This window comes from Miniopterus natalensis, chromosome 5 (assembly GCF_054644295.1).
Source record: "Miniopterus natalensis isolate mMinNat1 chromosome 5, mMinNat1.hap1, whole genome shotgun sequence".
Taxonomy (NCBI): domain Eukaryota; kingdom Metazoa; phylum Chordata; class Mammalia; order Chiroptera; family Miniopteridae; genus Miniopterus; species Miniopterus natalensis.
The window spans coordinates 6,716,295-6,737,532 of NC_142085.1; the positions used below are offsets into that span (position 1 = coordinate 6,716,295).

The 21,238-nt window shown below is 42.3% G+C and overlaps 1 pseudogene; it reads left to right on the forward strand.

Annotated features, from left to right (window-relative positions):
- Positions 1 to 6,848: 6,848 nt before the first annotated feature.
- On the forward strand, positions 6,849 to 18,606 carry LOC148093016 (butyrophilin subfamily 2 member A1-like; annotated as a pseudogene).
- Positions 18,607 to 21,238: the final 2,632 nt, after the last annotated feature.

A 21,238-nucleotide genomic window follows, 5' to 3' on the forward strand; every position in this document is an offset into this window, starting at 1 on the left:
ATGGATCTACAAGGTATTATGCTAAGTGAAATAAGTCAGACAAACAAAAGACAAATATCATGGTTTCACTTATATGTGGAATCTAAGAAACAAACAACAACAACAAAAACAGGAAAAGATTCATAGAAACAGAGGAAAAACTGATGGTTGCCAGAGGGGAGGGGCGGTTAAGGGGACTGGGTGGAAAAGATGAAAGGATTAAGAAGTACAAATCAGCACTTACAAAATAGTCTCAGGGAAGTAAAGTACAGCACAGGGAATATAGTCAGTAATACTGTAGTAACTTTGTATGGTATCAGGTGGGTACTAGACTTGTCAGGGGGGACACTTTGTAAATTATGTAATTGTCTAACCACTATGCAGTACACCTGAAACTAATATAATATTGAATGTCAACTGTGGGGAAAAAAAATTTTAATTTAAATTAAAAAATAATAATTTAAAAGAATTACTGAGAGAAGTGCGAAACTTGGAGGCCAGTGCCTCAGGTGTTAAGAGGCAGGGCAGCCCTTACCAGGGAGGAGGGTTGGACTCCCAGGGAAGGGAAGGACGGTGCCTGCAGGCCTAAATGGGAACTTTGCCTGAATTATAAAACACCCTTTTTTTGTCAAGTCACTTACAGACATCTGCTTGAAAATTATTTTGCCATAGAAATTCATGACCACTAAAAAGTGACTGGTGCCCTCTGGGGAAAATGTGCATTCAGAGGCCCAGGATACTGCGGATCTTGTCAATGGTTAGGATTTAAGGACTGGCAAATGCAGGGCTCTGGGGTGGGAAGGGTTCAGAAAGACATGCCATATGGGTGCTCAGGAGGCTGAGCACAAATGACAAAGGCATGTGAACTTAGAGGAAGAAGCTGGTGACCAGCCTGTCCCAAGGAGTGTGGATCAGGCAGTCCTGGGCAAGGAGCATGACATTGGCCTTTAGGCTGGACTGAAGCCATGCCTCCTTCCTTTCCATTCCTGTGTGCAATCCAGGTACTGGTATAGCTCAAAGGATATATGTTCTTTACTAACCAGTACTGGGCTGTTGGCCATACATGTTATATGAACCATTTAATTTAGAAAAAGATATTTGACAGTACTTATAGCCACAATGAAGCAGAAAATATCATTCTGCTTCACCTAAGTGGGCTCATTATGTATCAATTTCTGCAAAAGGAACATCCAAGTATTTTAGTACAAGTAGTACTAAATGTTGGCACTGCCCACACCATCAAGTTTAAACTTCCCTGCATAAGTGTATATTTACATTGCTCCCAATTGATTATTACTGCAAACAGTCCCACAGTAAACATTTCATATATATAATAAGTACACACATGGAAGAGATTTTCTTTAGTATACATTCTTGTAGAATTGCTTAATCAGCATATACGGGAATTAAACATTTGATCTTACTGCCTAATTTACCTTAAATCAAAGAGATAAAAAGTATCATTATTATAATCTCATACCCAGCTTATCTTCAAGCCTGGCGTCTGAAAACTTGATCCTGAAGGCTCTTTTATTTTATAATGAACTCATGTCCCCCCAAAAATAAATAATTTTTCCAAGATTATAACCAGATAGAGCTCGGGGGTCTTGAGTCCAAAGTCTTTGTACTCAGGTTGGGTTTTCTGGGCAGTGTGAACATTACGAAGTATATTTTACAAACGTTTACATTGAAATTAAAGAGGCTAACACCATGCATACTCAATAAAAATTTAAATATGTATTACAGCTATGAGTTTTATGAGGTCTACTCAGAAGAGTAAGGGACATGTGAGGGAGGTCACCCCCATTCCAGGTCCAACCCTCAGGCCCCCTGCTGGCAGCAGACACAGCCACAGCTTCCCTGGGGTAGAGTCGTGACTGCTGACGCCCCGGGTTATCATTACAGAAGAGCCATTGAAAACAAGCCAATAAATAAAAAGCATGAGGGAGAACACGGACCTGCTGAGCACCATGTGGGCACCTGGAGCAGGAGGACCCCAAAGAGGACGCCGGCAGCGCAGCCAGGAAAACGCACCATCCTCGGAGCTGGAAGGGGGCCCAGCGGCGCGATGTGCTCACTCTGACAAAGGAGCTGCAGGGGAGGTGGGAAAGCCGCCGGGGGAAGGTCTTAGGAAAGAAGTTCCCTTTTTATACACAGGCTTTTGTCTGTTTTCCCTCACAGACCTCAAGATAAACACCACCAACTCCCACCCACCCCCAGTGGGTTTTCCTTTCCTCTCCTTTTTCTGAAAACCAGCAGTTTCCCCAGCAGGTGCAGAGGACTGTAAACCGTCCTCCGGTGTCCTGTGAGCTGTGTGCTCCCCGGGATGCAGCCTCTCACCAGGGCTCTCGTGAAACAGAAAACCCGGAGCTCAAAGTTGAGAAATGGGGTCGGACTCAAAATTAGTCCACTCTTCTCAGCTAACCTATCTTTTTCCTTGTCATTCATTCACTGATACATTATTTATTTATTTTGACCACAAACAGCTCTTGTGGCTAAGCTCCCAAAGAGGAAGGTAGTTTTCTCACCATGTAACACGGAGATCAAGCCCTTCCTTTTTCAGGACCCACGGGTCCCAAAAACACACCTGCACATCACAACGTATGTCTCTCTTACCATCCAGATTGAGCAGAGGCTGGGTGTTCCTGGAAGCTCCCGGTCTCCTCGGTACACCTGCAATGCCTGACTCCAGAGACAGTTTGCAGCTGGCTGTCCTTGTGGCCAGCATCCAAGGGTGTGGCTGCAGGGCCTGGGAGCAGCAGGCTTCTAACCCACCTCTGGACTGGGGAACTATTCTTAGGAGGGGGGACAAACCGGGCTGCCAGGAGGCACTGGCATTTGAAAGTCTCCCCTAGAAAGGGTCTGATGAGAAAGGTGGAGCCGGACTCCAGCCCTTCTAGTTACTTTGAAAGTGGAGGTAATAAAGGTCATCCTGGAAGACTTTGGACTGAGCTGAGCCGTAGAATGATGGGAGCTCTAAAGCCGCGTTGGTGGAAATGCTCAGTGTGGCTTTCTCCTCCTGCCTGCAAAGGCCTGAAACACATTCCTCACAGAGAGGAAATCCTTCCTGTATGATACTCGGGGGCTGATCATTCCAATGTTCAATTCACAAATGTAACTGATTTAGAAATAAGACCAAGAAGAGGAGCGTGCTTCCTCCCACCACACCCTAAAGGACGCTGGAAGCCGTGTGCAGAGCTGTGCGGGGAAATAAGAGGTCAGAGACCGGAGGCCCTAAGCTCCAAAAACCTTAGGGCTCCCCATAGTAGAATAGAAACAAAAACAAGTTGTACAGTGCCAGGCATAGAATGTGCTCAAGAGGTGTTTTCCTTCCATTTCACATACTTTCCAAGTTCAATCTATGATTCTTCATGTCACTCAAGGTTTAGAGATCATTGGGGACACAAATGACAATTGCCATTTGTGTGTTAGTACGGGAGCCACTAACAGTCTGGCCAAAGGGACACCAAGCTCCTCAGTTCTCTAGAGACAGTGAGGTGAAGTCAGCTTTTAAAAAATTAAATTTATTGAGATATAATTTGCTTGCAATGAAAACATGGTTTTAGAATGACATTTCAGTGAGGTTTCAAAAATGTTTACAACTCATGTAACCACCACCTCAGTCAAAATATGGAACATTTCCATCTCTCGAAAATGTTCTTCATGTCCATTGTCAGTCAGGACAATCCAGGAAAAACAAACAATATCTGATGTAAATCATGATAGCTTAGTCTCACCTATGCTAAAATTTCAAAACAACAAGAAAGGAATCATACACAATATATGCTTTTGTGTTGGCTTCTGCAGTTAAACAAAATATTTTTTTTGAGCCTCAAGCACACTGTGTGTATCAGTGCGTTTACATTTTTATTGCTGCATCACATTGCATTGCTTGACTCAAGTGCAGTGCATTCTTCTGCAGTTCTCTTCCGGGCTGCCTCCCTGCTCACGTCTCCCTCCTCTGTCCGTTCAAGCCCTTTCTCACCAACCAGGCTGGGCAGCCCTTTGGTCACACTGGGGCTCTGACACCAACCTAATAGTTTAGGTCTGAGAAATTGGGGAATGGGAAGGGAACACTGAAGGGGAAGAGAAAAGAACTGAAAATACTACTTGCCTCTTTTGTTTACTTTGAAATTTATGATATATGTTTGTGTGCGTGCTTTGTTCTAAAATGTAAATAGAGCCCGGCCAGGCGCGGCTCAGCGGTTGAGCGTCAACCTAGGATCCAGGTGATCGGGGTTCGATCCCCGGTCAGGGCACATGCCCGGGTTGCGGGCTCGATCCCCAGTCGGGGGCGTGCAGGAGGCAGCCGATCAGTGACTCTCTCATCATTGATGTTTCTCTCTCTCTCTCTCTCTCCCTCCCTCTCCCTGAAATCAATAAAGACATATTAAAAAAAGAAAAAGAAAATGTAAATAGATTAATATACATTTCCAGCATAGCTGAAAAAATAAGTTTGGAAATTTTAAATACATATATTAGATATTTTCTGCAGTAATAGAGAATTGTTTGAGTAAAGTTAGTTAATCTGTGGAAAATATTTTGAGGGAATTATATTAAGTACACATCAGTGTTTGTTGTTTAAGAGAGAAAAGTGAGGAAAAAGAGTGAGAGAAAACTACAATATATTGTTTTCAAAAAGCAGTTTTTGAAACAGTGTAAATAGCATGATTCTATTTGTTTAAGAATTATGGAAGGATAGACACCAAAATCACACAAAAATAATGATAGGGTATTTATTTCTGAGTGGTAGGAATATAGGTGTTTCTACCTATTATATTTGCTTATCTCTAATTTCCAGATTTCTTTAACATGAAAAAGTAAAAAAAAAAAAAAAAAAAAAAAAATATGTGTATATATAGAGATTTTTAAATAAAAATATGAAGTATAAAAGGAAAGATTCATTTGTGGGAGATAAAGGATTGGAGAAACAATCAACATTCTTAGGAATGAAAAACTGACTTAAAATAGAAGCCAGGTGGGAGGGCCAAATATCCGAGTCAAGACCAGTGAAGATCAAAATATCAGGCTAGCAGAATGGAGTTACAGGATCCTCCCAGAATGTAGTACAGCAAACCAGAGACATAATTTAGGAAACATAAGTTGAGTTAGGCCCAATAGATCCAGAATTTCAACATTCATCTCATCGGATTTCCCAAATGGAAAGAAGGAAATTAAGGGCAAGAATCTGGTTCCTGAATTGAAAGGACACTTGAATAAAGTTGAATTGTTGGAGAGAAAATGGGTAATTTATGCATGAATTCTCGTAATGCTTTAGAGCTCCAAACAAGCAGGCAAGCAGGAACCTCAAGGTTTCCAGAGTCCACCATACACCTGTCATTCTGCATTCGTTGCTAGAAAACGGTTGAATATAGGCTTTACTTTCCTGAGTGGAAACTAGAATTATCTAAGGAACAAAACTAACATTTAAGTATAAGCCAAACAAGGGAGGGAGGGAGGGAGGGAGGGAGGGAGGGGAGAGAAAGAAGTTCTTAGACAAGCAAGGAATCAGAAGTTTTCTCTTCACAAAACCTCTCATTTAAAGAGTGAAAGTTGCCGGTTTTGAATACTTGGGCCGGTTTTGAATACTAGGGAGAAGGTGTGGATCCTGCTGGGCTGTTGACTCACCCCCTGGGCAGTTACTGTTATTTGAGTTGGAGTAAGGTGGGAGATAAGAGACTTGGCAGATGTTCTCTATTGAATTTAACCACCTAGGAATGGAGGAGTCACTTGCTGAGTTGAGCAGAAATGTTTTTTCTTTTTCTGGTAGCCCCTTTTAATAGAGTAGTTGCCTCCAGGGAGGCTGTGTGGCTTTCCTGTGGTGGTGACAGACATTTAGTATTTGTTTATATGGGCGGGCCTGGGAAAAGCCTGATAGTGAGCACCACGGAGAGGGGGTTATAAGGGTCATGCTGGGTCATTCTACTAATCCGTCTTAATTGCCTAAAGTGGATTTGTATTCATCAAAATTAAGATAAATTGTTGAATCTCACCAAGTCATAAAGTAAAGAATTTGATACGGCATAGCTGTTATTTATTTAAAACCTTTATCGCTTGATTTATATGTTCTGTAATAGTCTGTTCATTCTGATTAATTATGATTATAAATTTCTTTTCGTGTTCCCAACTGATTTTGCATTTTTTAATTCTGTTGTATGTTAGCACCATACAACCCTAGGAAGTTTTGTGTTCTTAACAAATGTCTCTATTTGAAAGAGCAATCTTGTTTGTTTTTGTTTTTTAATATACCTTTATTGATTTCAGAAAGAGGAAGGGAGAAGTGGAGAGGGAAACAGAAACATCAATGATGAGAGAGTCATTGATCAGCTGCCTCCAGCACGCCTGCCACTGGGGATCGAGCCCATAACCCAGGCAAGTGCCCTGACTGGGAATTGAACCAGGATCACCTGGATCATAGGCCAGTGTAACCACCGAGCCATGCCAGCTGGGCAATCTTGTTTCTTTGAATGATTTTTATCTGAATGTTGTTTTTATTTTAAAATTTATGTTGACACATCTACAGTTTTGTTAGGCTATGTCTAGTGTGTATTTGTTTATTTCTTGTTTTGCTGTGTTTCTTATAAAGCATATAGAGATATTCAATCTTAGATCCAGAATTTTAAAAATGTAAATTAGACTTTTTCAATTCTTTCAGGATCTAACTCAGAATTGTTCTGTCTCTCTACACAAGAAAAACAATTATTCTAGAATTCATAGAACTTGGAGGACCTTCAAAACTAAAATGAGTTATGAAGACAGAGGACAGCAATGCCATCCTTACTCTTGACATTTGCAGCAGGGAAGGAAGGTGAAAAGTATTAGAAAATCATCTTGGGATTTTATGCTCTTCTTCTTTCATCCTGGTCGAGATGGAGATCATGTCAGTGGAGGAAATTTCTATGTCTGGGAGAAAGAGAGTCAGAAAGTATGAATGTATTTTCAATTCCCTGTCTAAGGAATGAGGGGCCTAGCTGGCAGATGTTATTTGTCAATTATATCTTAATAAAACTGGAAAAAAAAAACTACAAAAAAAAAGGATAGCAGATATATTGAGGTGAATTAAACAAGACATCAAAATAAAAATTGCTAACAATTTACAGAATTTAAAAGTTACACTCTTCTGAGTGCTTTACATGTGTTAATTCATGTAATTGTCAGGCAAAACTTAGGGCAGGTACTATAATTAAACCCCATCAGATAAGGAAAGTGGGGCACAGAGAAGTTGTATAACTTGCGTAAAATCACAAGCTCCTAAATAGCCTCACCAGAATCTTAAGTCAGGCAGTCAATTCTGATATCAGTGCTATTAACTTGGGTAATATACTTCTCAGAAAGAGAGAAATCACCTGTTTCTTAGTCTTTCTATGCCTCATAAGTATGTAATTATTAGATAGATGTATTACCATGACAGCTCAAAGTTATCTGTCCTTATTTTACTTTCAGTTTTGAGTATGTCAGGTGGCCAAAGAGAAACCCACTGATAAGAAGTAGCTATTCAGAGGCATCTTTCTCAGTTTTCTGAAACCCTTTAAAAGACCACCCAAGGCCTCCTCCCAGGCTCCAAGTTTTGTAAGGTCTGATACCCCCTTGGCATCTTGGAGCAAGTCTCACAGGAGAGACCTGTATTAGCCGAGAGCTGGAATGGGGCAGAATGGCAGAATACTCCTTTTGGTGCCCGTGGCAGTGAGGGTGAGAAGTTCCAGATGCCTTCATCTCTGTAAGAATTTTTTAAATTAATTAAGTTATTTACATATTTTTTATTGAATTTATTAGGGTGACATTGGTTAATAAAATTATATAGGTTTCAGGTATACAATTCTATAATACATCATTTGTATATTGTGCTGTGTAAGAATTTTAAAATTGGTTTGCATTTTGTGGGTGGTGGGCAAGAGGAAGGAAGTGAACAAATCTGGGAAAGGATCCTGGGGGCTGACAGAGGACAGGCCAAATTATGTCTGCTCCTTCATCAGATAGGAATGTGTGGGGACAGAATTCGTTGAGGCGGAGTAATGTTTGTGGAGCGCCATCTCTCTCTCAGCATCCGCTCTTCACTTCCCGTCTCTCCGTCCATTGAACAAAATGTTCTTCTTGAATAAAAGTTTAGAGAGATTGTGGACAGATTGTTACTGCAGAGTATGACTGCTGAGATGGGACAAGACTGTTTCCTTGGAGAAGGGAGACAGAAGTCTTTTCAGTGAGTGTCAAAGGCTTCCCTGATAACCCTGAGAGAGACAGTGCCGTTGCTGGAGAGCTACCGGAGGCTGTTTCTGTGAACCACCTGGTTATGACCGTTTCACCTGTGGGTCCCATCTTTTGCTCCCCCAGCTATCCCCAGGACCTCCCTCTGCGTCATACTGTTCTCTGCTCTGGGAAAGACATGGGTCCCCTGGACTTCTCTCGGCCAAGAGACCTCTTCTCCATCCTGCTTCTCCAAGTGTCCATGTGGGGCTCAGGTGAGAATACTTACATATTCTACACCTGGATTCTCTTGTTCTCTGAATGGAAGGATTCAATCACTTCTCATTTATACCTGCATTCATCCTAAATCCTTCCTTTTGATATAATGACTTATTTGCCCAAACACAAGGGCAAGTGAGTCATAGGCTATTTTAGCGAGCAGGATCAGGTAGAATTACCTCACAGAGGCTCTGTAATTCTCCCAGGCCTCAGCATCATGAGGAATGCCTTTCTGGTGCACAAGACCTGATTGGAAACTCTAGTTTCATATTTCTCTGCACTCTCCCCTCCTCCTTCATAGAATTTACCACCAATGCAATTTTAAAAGATCATTTTTTTAATACGAGATTACCATATTGCTCCGAAGCTCCAGAGGGTAGGAACCCTCTCTCTGTGCCCTTGCTCCACCACCTGGAGCCTGGGTGTGTGCAGCGGCCCACGGCTGCCTGGCGGCAGAACGTCTGAGGGTCTCCACTGGCCAGTGATGATGCCGTGTCAGAAAACGCCCCAGCAGGGCGTTGTGATGTCCTCCTCACTTGCTGCTCTATTTCCCAGACGTTCGCAGTCATCAGCCCCTAGGAGCCCATTGTGGCCATGCTGGGTGCGGACACGGCTGCCCTGTGCGTGGGCCCCACGTGGGGCGCCTAGGACGTGGAGCTGCGGTGGTTCTGCACCCGGTTCCCAGAGGCTGTGTGTGTGTGTGTGTGTCTGTGTGTGTGTGTGTGTGTGTGAGAGAGAGAGTGTGTGTGTGAGCATGTGTGTGTGTGTGAGCATGTGTGTATGTGTGAGTGTGTGTGAGTGTGAGAGAGAGACTGTGTGTGAGCATGTGTGTGTGTGAGCGTGTGTGTGAGAGTGTGTGTGAGTGTGTGAGTGTGTGCATGTGAGTATGTAAGTATGTGTGAGTGTGTGTTTGAGAGTGAGTGTGTGGGTGAGTGTGTGCATGTGAGTGTGTGTGAGTGTGTGTGAGTGTGCATGTGAGTGTGTAAGTGTGCGTGAGTGTGTGAGTGTGCGTGAGTGTGTGTGTGTGGGTGAGTGTGTGCATGTGAGTGTGTGTGAGTGTGTGTGTGAGTGTGTGTGAGTGTGTGAGTGTGTGCATGTGAGTGTGTGTGAGTGCATGTGAGTGTGTAAGTATGTGTGAGTGTGTGTTTGAGAGTGTGTGAGTGTGTGCTTGTGAGTGTGTGTAAGTGTGCGTGAGTGTGTGTGAGTGTGTGAGTGTGTGCATGTGAGTGTGTGAGTGTGTGAGTGTGTGAGTGTGTGCATGTGAGTGTGTGTGTGTGTGAGAGTGTGTGAGTGTGTGAGTGTGTGCATGTGAGTGTGTATGTGTGAGTGTGTGTGTGAGTGTGTGTGAGTGTACGTGTATCAGGACAGAGCAGAGCGGGCGGAACAACAGCTGGTGGACTTCAGAGGGAGCGCAGAGTTGCTGAAGAATCACGTCACCCAGGGCAGAGTAGCTGTGAGAACCCGCAGACTCTGGGTCTCAGACAATGGGATGTACACATGTGTTTTTTAAAAAAGAAGTGATTTTGAAGGAGTGATTTTGGAGCTAAAGGTGATAGGTGAGTAATTACCTGAAAGCACAGACCACTCTAAGAAAAATGTAAGAGTCCTGCATTGGGTCTGGAGGAAGCTTGATGAACGCGCAGAGACAAAAGGGTAAGTTCGCTGCAAGCCAGTCGGCGTCCTGGACGCTGGGCTTAATCCCAAGTCTTCTGATCCATTCACACATCTATTGTGCTGTACTTTAAAAGTAAACTTTCCTAAATGTCTACCATGAAAATAGATCACTTACTTCCTCTTATATCTCTCCTACACATTTGGAAGGACAGCCCCATCGTTACCAAAATGTGCCCTTCACCTCAGAGGCCAGCACCCCAGCCAGCTGCTGCGAGGGGCGAGGCCCAGCAGGGCGGTGGGGGGTCAGGTCTGAACGCCTTGCCTGGAGGGCTGGGGCAGGGAGAATTGGTAGTGCAGGAAAAAATCAGTAGAGAATTGAAGTCAGAAAGTAATGAACATTCAATAACTAAGTGGAACAGAAGTAGAGAAAACCGTTAACTTAGTGATTTGGGGAGAAGTAAAAAGGCCCTGAAAAGTAGAACAGGGGGAAAGTCTACAGTGGACTGAGGGCTGGTCACAGAACACTGAACTGACCATCTGAGTTGCAGCATCACTGATGCTGTTTCATTTAATTGCAATAATATTATGGGCTCATTGAATCAAACTCAATTCAGAAAGGTATAAAACATAAATTGATAATCCTCACTTTCCCTCCAATATTCTTTTTTCTCTTCCAAAGTAACTATTAATACCAGATTATTCCATGTCCTTCCAGTGATCTTTCTTTACATATTTATATATTAATTATAATGTATTTACATATAACTAAAATTATTAATAATTATATAATATAATCATAAAATGTAATGTTTATATACTACTCCTGTCCCTAACTTACACATTCAACAATACAGGAGACAAAGGTCTTCATGCAGGTCCTACTTCAGGCCACACGAATACCCCTGAAGCTGAAATGTTGTCACTGGAATCAGGACAGGGCAAAGCTTAGAGGAAAAACTCAAGTAACAAGTATCAAAGTAAAGTTAATAACACTACTAAAATGTCAAGTTATGTTCAGCTCCATATACACATACTGATATTTTATTTAAAGTATGTCATAGTATATGTTTCTATAACTGCTTTTTCCTCCTTAACAAGATATAACAAATTGCAAAAGATTGCATTCTTTAATGACTGCAAATGTTTTCATGATATAGAAATGTCATAATTTATGTGAATATTTACTTTTTAATGAACACTGTCTTCAATTTCATATTGCAAAAATAACGAAATACATGTATTTGCAAATAAGTCTCTATGCAATGATATAAGTAGTTCCTCACCAGATAAATTTCTCAAATGATTAATTTTATACCCTATATTTAACAATTCCAATTTCAAGATAATCATAAAATTCCTTAACGATGTGGACACTCTAATAATTGTTTTAGTCTACCCTTCTAACAGCAGTGTATGAGAATAAACATTTCTTCAAGTTTGATGGAACTGAATATTAGATATCTTCTGTTTTTATTTTTACCAACCTGATAGGTAAAAAATGATACCTCACACAATAAAAGTAAAAAAATGATATCTCACCAAATTTGCATTACCCTCATAACAAATAAATTGGATGTTCTTTACCTCTTTGCATTATGTCTTCCTTCAATTTTTTATTTATGTCTCTTAATTAACCAGGTGCTTTTTGGGAGGGATCTTTCTATGAAAAAATTTTGATCCAGTTTCAGTTGCTGTTTTACTCATAAATATTGAAATACTTTTTCCTGTTCTGTATTTGTCATATAATTTTTATGGTAACTTTCATTTATTGAAGTTTAAAAGTTATGTTCTCAGAGCTGTCAACATTATCTTTTATGTCTTATTTTTATGATGCTCTTAGACATACTCTACAGTTACCTCCTTTCTCCTAATACTTTTTCTGTAAAGTATATTGTAATTTAACATACATAGTAAATTTAGTACTGACTTTAAATGTACCACTCAATGAATTTTTATAAAGCAAATACACCTGAGAAACCAGCACCCAAATCAGGAAACAGAACATAATTACAATGCAGGGAGATCAGCATTTTCCCTGCCAGCCACTGTTTCCTCAAAGGTAATCATTTGTCTGATTTCTAACCTCGATGAGTAATTTGGCCTGGTTTTGAATTTCACATACACAAACGCTTTTCCGTCCGGCTTTTCTTACTTACCATTATGTCTGTGAGATTTTTCTGTATCGTTAATTGCCTGTAGTTGTAATTCATTTCTATCTCTTTTTCATTGTTTTACTTTTTACATTTAGATCTTTAATCCTTAGAAATTGTTTTGGCATAGATGTTCTTGGAATTCTCAAAATATTTTTCCTAAGGTATATTCACTCATCTCTATAACTTTCATAGATCCTGGGGTAAATTCTAAATTCTCTATATGGTTATAATGATTTCTCTGTCCATTTCTTCAACAATACCATAGCATTTCCATTTCTAAAGCTTTATATTCTGTGCCAAGACAAACGTGTTGTTGTTTTTTAATTATAATGTTTTTCTTCTTCTTTGAATATTAGGCCTCTTAAGTTAATACTTCTCATTTGATACTATCTGACAAGGTACCTATAGGCTTATTTTATCTGTGTTTATGTGTAACTTAAACGCAAAGAAGCCAAATCCATTAGGTCTTGAAGGAAAGAGTCACAAATTCGCCTGAGCCAGTAAGAGGTCAAAGATTTCACATTCCCAGAAATAACCTAATGGGAGTCACAGCATTTATAGTACCTTTCCCATATCAGTTCATTGAATGACACCGATAAAGGCAAGTCCAATGTTCAGAAGCAATTAGTTGACTATATATTTATACTCATCTTCCCCCTAGTTGACCTTTGCCTAGTACAACCATTTCTACGCTCAGAAATGGGCATCCTGTCCTGTTCCTCTTTCTCAACACAAGTATAGTTTTTGTCCACTTATTTCAACTTGGAACATCAGTGGTTATGCTCTTCCAGGAAATACAAGGTCTGTTTGGTCTATTATATTTTCATCTGCTACCTAGGCTTTGATCTGCTTCATTTTGCGTAGAAACAGTTTCACCCACGTACATTCATCTTCCTTCTCCTAGGGATTTAGAAGCCCCCTCAGGCAGTTCTTGTAGGTTGCTTTCTGTTTTCTAGAAGTGTGTTCCTCCCAGGCAGGCCAGGGTCTGGTAGTAAAAATTATTAGCTATATTATAATTTTCAGCCAAAAAAAGACGACGTAGCTGAGGTTCCTAATATATTTTCTGCATCTAAGGAATCAGAGGAGGACTGAGCTGGACACAAGAGGATTCAGACTGTGAGATATCGAGTTTTAAAAAGAAAAAATAATATATAGTCTTAGAAGTCATGATGGTCATCATTCTCAAAGAGACAGTGTCTTCTTCTAACATCTGGTAATGTGCGGTTTTGATACAGCTGCTGGGGACATGGACCCATAAATGAGCCCATCCTGTGCTGAGCTGGAGAGGAGAGAAAAAGTAAAACACATCTTGACTCCTTAGTGGACTCAGTTCACCTGGATATCTTCATCTTTTATATAACTCCCACTCAGAGGAAGAAAGAAAATTTGAAAAAATCACAAAGAGATTTTTTTTAGGGAAGTGAGTACAAGAATTCTCAATTTAAGCCCAAAAAGGTAGTCTTCCTTGAGACTCCAATAACTGGGATAGATATAGATGATATAGCTATAGATAATCTAGATTGATATAGATAGGTATAGATGATACAGATGATAGATAGATAGATGATAGATGATAGATAGATGATATAGATAGATGATAGATAGATGATAGATAGATGATAGATAGATAGATGATAGATGATAGATAGATAGATAGATAGATAGATAGATAGATAGATAGATAGATAGATAGATGATTGATAGATAGATGATAAATAGATGATAGATTGATGATATAGATAGATGATAGATAGATAGATGATAGATGATAGATAGATAGATAGATGATAGATAGATAGATAGATAGATAGATAGATAGATAGATAGATAGATAGATAGATGATAGATGATAGATGATGATAGATAGATGATAGAGAGATAGATGATAGATAGATAGATAGATAGATAGATAGATAGATAGATAGATAGATAGATAGATAGATGATAGATAATAGAGACATAGATATAGATATATTGATGTTTTCTGAAAGAATTCAACATTGGCAAATTTTACTATGCTCCTTCTGTTATCCTTCTATGACCAATTGCAGATATCTCTGGGTAGAAAAGATGTGGCAGGTATCAGTATATGTCCCAGTATCAACTTCAAGTCTCTTGTGAATTTGAACTACGCATACCCATTTACCTCATGGGAGAAGGTAAGAAACCCTGTGCTTCCACCAAGAACTATGGTACTATGTCCATCTCCCCACACAGGTCTTATTGTGTAACACTAGGGACCTCTGGACACAACGTATCCAGGTCTCAGATGAATGACCTTCCTCTCCAGGTCTGGGTTCCGCTCCTCATGTTTTCATGGTGGGTCCAGAAGATGAAGGAATAAGACTGATGTGCTCAGGCCAGAGGTGGTTCCCCAGCCTGAGGTGCAATGGAAAGATATGACAGGAGAGAAGATACCTTCTCTCTCTGAGGACAAGACCCAAGACGATGATGGGTTGTTTCAGATTGAGGACTCCCCGTTGTGAGAGACAGCTCAAAGAGAGGTGTGCTGCGTCATGAAGAACCCCGTCTTCGGACAAGAGCAGGTGGAAACCATTTTTATCCCAGGTCAGCGTTGCTCATTATGAGGACAGGAAGGGAGTAAGGAGGTGATGTTTGGGACCAAGGATGGGTAGGCTTGCTTATTGTATGTTTTTGATCAGGTTTGGGGCCTGTATCAGAGTCCTTCTTCCCTGGGACCTCTCTTTGGAAAGCAGCAGTCTCTGTGACTTTCCTCACACTTAGGATTCTTGTGGGTGCTGTTGTGTTTTTGACCTGGAAAGAACCACCAGAAAGGAAGCGAGTATGGGAAGCCAAGGAGGAAAAAGAAAAGGGAAGCCAAGCCAAAGGTAAAACTGAAGGAGACTTGGGGACACTGGGTTTGTTAGCATGGCTGTGTATGTGGATGGCATCTTTTGGGACACAGAGGCATGTGTAGGACTGAGTTAGAGCCCCAAGACCTTTAAGAAGACATGGAGCCCAGGACCTCCATGAGGAGAATATTATAATAGAGTCCAACGGAGAGAGAAAGCTCACCGCTATAAACATGGAGTCTAGAAAAAATGGTCACAGTAATTCTCAATTAAGGTAAATTTCTTGATCTAGGTATATATAAGCAGCATTTAGGATCTGGACTCAGCAACAGTCTAGAAAGTAAACCTTGGACTTTTTTTCTGTAAAACCTGTTTTTTATTTTTATTTTTATTCTTTGAATCTTTCAAGAAAGAGCTTGGTAAGTTCTCCATTTTCTTTGCTAAATAGTCATTACTTCATGCTGTACACTTGGCATCTCACAGGCTGTTATTGCTTTTCAGACAGAAAGAGGAAATTATATGATCAAGGTGAGTTGTTGGGCCAACCCTCTCATCTGCCCCTCTGTTCTGACCCCTCCTATTGATCTTGTTGGCAAAGGGGAACACCCCACCCTAAACAGACTAAGTGATCAGACACATGACACCCAACACTGGACAGATGAGGTTGCCAACAGTTTGTTAATCACATATACTCACATCCTGGGGAGGGCGCCGCTCACCATGCAGGACACATAAGGGCTGCACTTGGGAGCAGAATGACCCAGCAGGGCTGTGGGAGGTAGATTTATGGTAACAAGAGGATGAGGTGCTCCTGTTTTCTGTAGAAGTGTGTGATCGGCTTGTTTGAAGAATTTTGCCAGCTGACAGGGAGGCAAAGCCCACTGTTAGGCTGAGGACCAGGTGGTGTTCAGCTGGCTTGGCTGGTAGGGGAATTAGCTGGGTGGGGAGCTTTTCCTGCTGGGTCGAGGGCATATCTGGTGAGAACCAGGGAACTCACAGTTGGGCATTTGGAGCCCTGAGGGGCTCAAAGATGTCAAGGCAGCAATGAAATTTCAGGGTTTGTAATACACATTCACAATTCATACCCTATCCTCCTCTCCCAAAAGAGCCAGACCCTCCTATTTTATCACAGATGTGTTGGTGGATGTGGGAAGTGTGAGGAAATAGTACAGGAGATATAAAAGAAGACAAATATCCCAGAATTTTCATTGAGATGATGAACACAGGACTATAGCACATCATGAACCATCTGACTTCATGGGGATGCAGCAATTTCAGTTTGAAGTGAATGTCCTACGAATGGGAGAATCTAATTTGTTTATTTCAGGCTGGAGAAAAGCTCGTAAGTAACTGATGTTGTTTTGGGGCTTCAGGTGCCCCAGGACTTCATGAGGCATTTCCAGGGCATTTGTAGATAGGTGCCACCTTCTGGAGATTTGATTTTGAAGCTGGGAGTCCAGAAAAGTACAGACGCTAAGGGAATAAGCTTTCCACGAGTTTGAGGCCATGTTCTTGCCATATTCTAACGTATGACTTTTTCTTTTTTTGACTGAAGAAAGCAACATTTTAAGGCAGGTGAGTGATCCTATTTTTTTGTCCCCCATAATCTCTTTTATACAAATGAGAAACTCTTGCATTTATATAGACTCCAGATAATACCTACTGGTTATGCATTTCCTGACTCTCTCTTCAGTCTCAATTTCGTGCTGAAACATTAACAGATTTCTTACTATTTCATTCAGCCTAAATATATAAAACTATTTAATCAGTGTCAAATAGTCTCTGGCTTCATGGGAAAGTGCACATACAAATTGTGATGAATGTTATGAAGGAATAAGCAGTTGCTGTGGGGAAAAAATATGGATTAAAGGAACTGCCCTGAAGAATTGATGTTTTATCTGAGACTTCAGTGATATGGTAGATTTATTTATTCATGTGGATAACACGGAAAGAGTTCAGCCTGAATGAAGTCTCCTATGAACCGTCCTGAGAGAGCGGAGCCTGGAGCCTCTCAGTGCAAGAGGACAGTGGTTCTGGCCTTGGAGTCTTTCCGGAGCTATGAGTGTGTCAGTTTCTAGTGCATGCTGCATCCACACACATAATATCCCACATACAAATTCTTAGAAAAACTTTAATTATTGAAAATGTTCGTTTTGACAAGAAGCAGATTACTTACTACTAGTACTAGTTCTACTGCTACTCCTACTGCCAGTATTAGTGTTACTAGAACTACTGGAGGCTGAAGTTTACCAAGTGTTCATCATGGGCAAGACACAGTATTAAACTCTACACACTGTCTCATTTCCTTCTCTCAATAGTCCTATCCTGAGGGATCAAAATTATGTTCATTGTCACAAGGGCAAAGCTAGGCTGAGAGAAGCAACGTACTTTCTCCAACATCCCAGCTAAGGACGGAGTGATTGTCACGGTCCGGCCTTTCTGACCACAGAGCCTGAGACTTCAACCATTAGACGTATAATAAGTGTCTGAGAAGAGGGTGGCCTGGTTATTACAAATGCCCCAGAAAAATGATGCCAAAGAAGCTTAAATGGAAGTAGGTACAGGGTGACTGGAAACGTGGCAGGGCTTAATCATTAAGAGCAGGGAGCGAAGCCGCCAGCATTTGCAGGAAACTGGAGGGAGCCCATCCTGAAATACCCGATCCTGGGGGCTCTCAGATGACCCTCTTGGCTAAACGGTCCCTGTGGGAAACTGGTGGTCACCCAAGGTCCTGTGAACCCTGACCTGCTGTGATCTGTACATCTTGTGTCTCCTATAAGTAGACACGGGATAGAACATAAATTGTTTCCCCGAACTTCCGTTTACCTCCTCTCTTTCCCTCCAGCCTCCTTTCCCTGTTCTGTATTATTGCAAAGGTCAACGGGTCTCTGTTGTGGAATGACCTTTTTTTTTTTTCCATACCTGCTGTTACTCTGGATCCAGACACAGCTCATCCCAAACCCTGTCTTATCTGAGAGTAGAAAACATGTTTCTTCAACAGAAAACGTTTCTCAGAACAATGACGCCCCACACACCAAGGGCAAGAGGACATCTTCAGGGTTCTGGGCCAGAATTGTTTTACCGGAGGGAGACACCGCTGAGAGGCCGAAGTAAATGTGGGACCTGGATCCAGATGGGCACGGTGTCTGCTCAGATACAGTGAAGAGGGAGGGGTGGTTTGTAGGAAGTCCAGAGAAGAATTTCTGGGGGGTGGCATATGAGGAAGGGGAAATCAGGGCTCCCACTCCCAGCCGGAGTCTCTGTCGCTGAGGCAGTGCCCCCACAGGGTGCAAGCTTCCCTGGCCTGGGAGGCTGGGGACACGTCCTTTCACAACGTGGCTGACGGCTCTCACATCTATTCCGTCACTAGAATCACCTTCTGTGGGGTCCTGTGTCCTTATTTGAGCCTTCAGAGTCCTGGCACATATGTGGCCATCTGCTTAGCTTCGGATCACCCTGAGTACTGTCCTGATTCTTCTCCAAAGGCCTCTGTAGCTCACTTGAGGGGTTGCGATATGGGTGCCCCCAGGAAGCTAACTCCCTGTTACCCCCTAGGAGGGAAGTGTGAGACCCGTAGGTACCTCTGAGCTGCCGCCTCTCAAAGCTCTTAAAGGCGAGAAAGCTGTCGCTGTGTGGAGAGCTCATTTTCGGTGGGTATCATTTCAGCCCCTTTCAAAGCAGGAGAGGCAGAAAGAGGAATGTTTGGGGGACTTCCTCGAATGCTGCCTTTGGGGAAATGTGGTCTCTTTACAAGCAGCAACCATTTGTCACAAGAAAACTCCAAACAAATGCATGGTGTCTCTCCTGGTTTTCAGGGTGTGCGGAAATAAATATTTTAAAACTACATTTAAAGAGAAATTTTCTACTCTTGCAGTTTGGGTTATCAAATGTTTGAAGGGAAGGGCCAACAGCTGAGTGAATTCTCAGTACATGTTACCGCTGTTGGAAATACACAGAAGTCTTTTCAAGTCTTTTCAAAGTTAATAGCTCAGCTTGCCCTTGCCTCCCTGCCCATCGACCTGCAAACCTGGGGTCCATGAGGTGAGGGGACTGATACAAACCATCCACACGAGAGACCAAGCCTTCTTCGAGGCAAGAACCTTTTATTTTTTAAAACAAGTTCTCACTGGTCAGCAAATCCAGAATTCTGTCCTCTGTGAGTATGTGAAGGAGAAAAACAAACGAACAAACAAAAAACTAGTCAAACAGGAGCGAAGAAACACCTGCAGCCTTCCTGGAGACGCGTCCTTGACCACCTGCCTGCTTTCCTTTCTGACCGTTCTTCCACCGCTGGGCGTCTCCTTTGCCTAAGTGCAACTGAACCTCTGCTGTCACCAAGCTCAGGTCTTCAAGGATAAAAAACACGAGCTGCTGTTAACTGAGCCTCTCCTCCAGGTGGCCAGAGAGATCCACTTGGCCTTTTCTGCACTATCTGCAGTTCTTCAAACCACAAGCCCCTTTAAGAATCTCCCTTGGAGCCCGGCCGGGCCTGGCTCCTGGGACCCAGGAGATCGAGGTTGGATTCCCGGTCAGGGCACATGCCCGGGCTGCGGGCTCGGTCCCCAGTGATTCTCTCATCATCGATGTTTCCGTCTCTCTCTCTCGCCCTCTCGTTTCCTCTCTCTGAAATCAATAAAGATATATTTAAAAAAAAAAAAAAAAAGAATCTCTCTTGGAAGATGCATCTCCTTAGCAAAACTTCCCTGGCACTACTTGGCAAAGCCAGTATTTGAAACTAGGAAAAATAAACCCAGAGCCCAGAATATCCACGTCACTGACAGTAAAGGGGGGTGAGGGGCTCACACACCAAGTAGGAAATAGTGAGGCCGGAGAGAGGTATGTGAACAGCGGAAAATAGTAAGTTGGTATAATCGAGTGGACACCGCGGACGAGGAGGGGCGTCTGGGCGTGAGAACCCTGCACACGGGTAACAAGAAAGCAGGAAAAAGGAGCTGGAATTATGATATAGAGCAGGGGGGGCAATGGGTTCAGTCTGGGGTGTTTTTATTTTGTTCTAAGCTCAGGACATTCAGCATGAGGTTCTCAAATGAGTTTTTGGTGCCTCTCCCACCGGAATTAATGCTCATTTTGTCCTACAGCAGGATTCCTCCAGCTGTCATTTCTCTACTCATTCTGATCGGGTTTTGTCCTAAGCTTGGAGCCCGGGAGCACGGGCTGGAGGTGGACCGCGAAGGAAAACGTGAGGACTGCTGCCCTTCGGAACCAGCTGTGGAAACATCCGGGGCGACGTCGGCCACAGCACCCCCAGCTCTAGTGTGGGCAAATCAGCACCCAGTGAGGGGCCTCCAAGTAGCCTGTGGTTTTGGGCAAAGTAATGACCTTGAATCCACAATATGATTCCACTAGTTCTTTCTTGCTAAACTACTCTGGCAACCCCATTTTGAATAAAGCTTTTGAAGGTATGATAGGACATCAACAAAAGAAGCTTCAATAAACTAAAAAAATTTAGGGCAGAAATTATATCTTATTAAGCATTTTATCTCTAGGCCCAGCACAGTGCATTCTGCAAATAAGGATTCAATAAATGTTTGAATAAGCGTCTCACAAATGTTTATTGATCAATTAATTTATGCTGCTTTTCTAGGTTGTGAGGATACATAAAAAAGAAAAATATTTCTACTGTAATGGAACTGATAGTCTACTGACAAATGAGGAAAAAGTCCTGCAGGGAGGTTAACGAATTTAGTATCTTTGGCCCGAGTCAGTTTTGCTCAGTGGTTAGAGCATCAGCTGGCAGCTGAAGGGTCCTGGGTTTGCTTCTGCCAGGGGCACGTACCTGGTTTGCAGGCTCGATCCCTGGCCCCGGTCGGGCCTGTGCAGGAGGCAGCCAATCGATGTGTCTCTCTCACATCCGTGTTTCTCTCTCTCTCCCCTTCCTCCCCCCCCATTCCACTTTCTCTGAAAAGCAATGGAAAAGATATCCTCTGGTGAGGACTGGAAAAAAAATTAGTGTTTCTGTTTCTTCCAGTCCTCTCCTTGAAAGTAAGATTCATCCAATCCACACATCTATTCTGAAAGTTGCCGAGCTTTACATGACTACAACCAACTGTCTAAGCACCAGGAGAACCGGGTCCTTGGTGGGCCCCTCCAATTATTCACTGTCAGCCTCAGTGACTCTTTCAGCGATGGGGGCGTCTTACTCAGGCCACTAGTCATCCTCCTTTTCTGTGGGTTTTCTAATTGGAGCTGGAGTGAGAT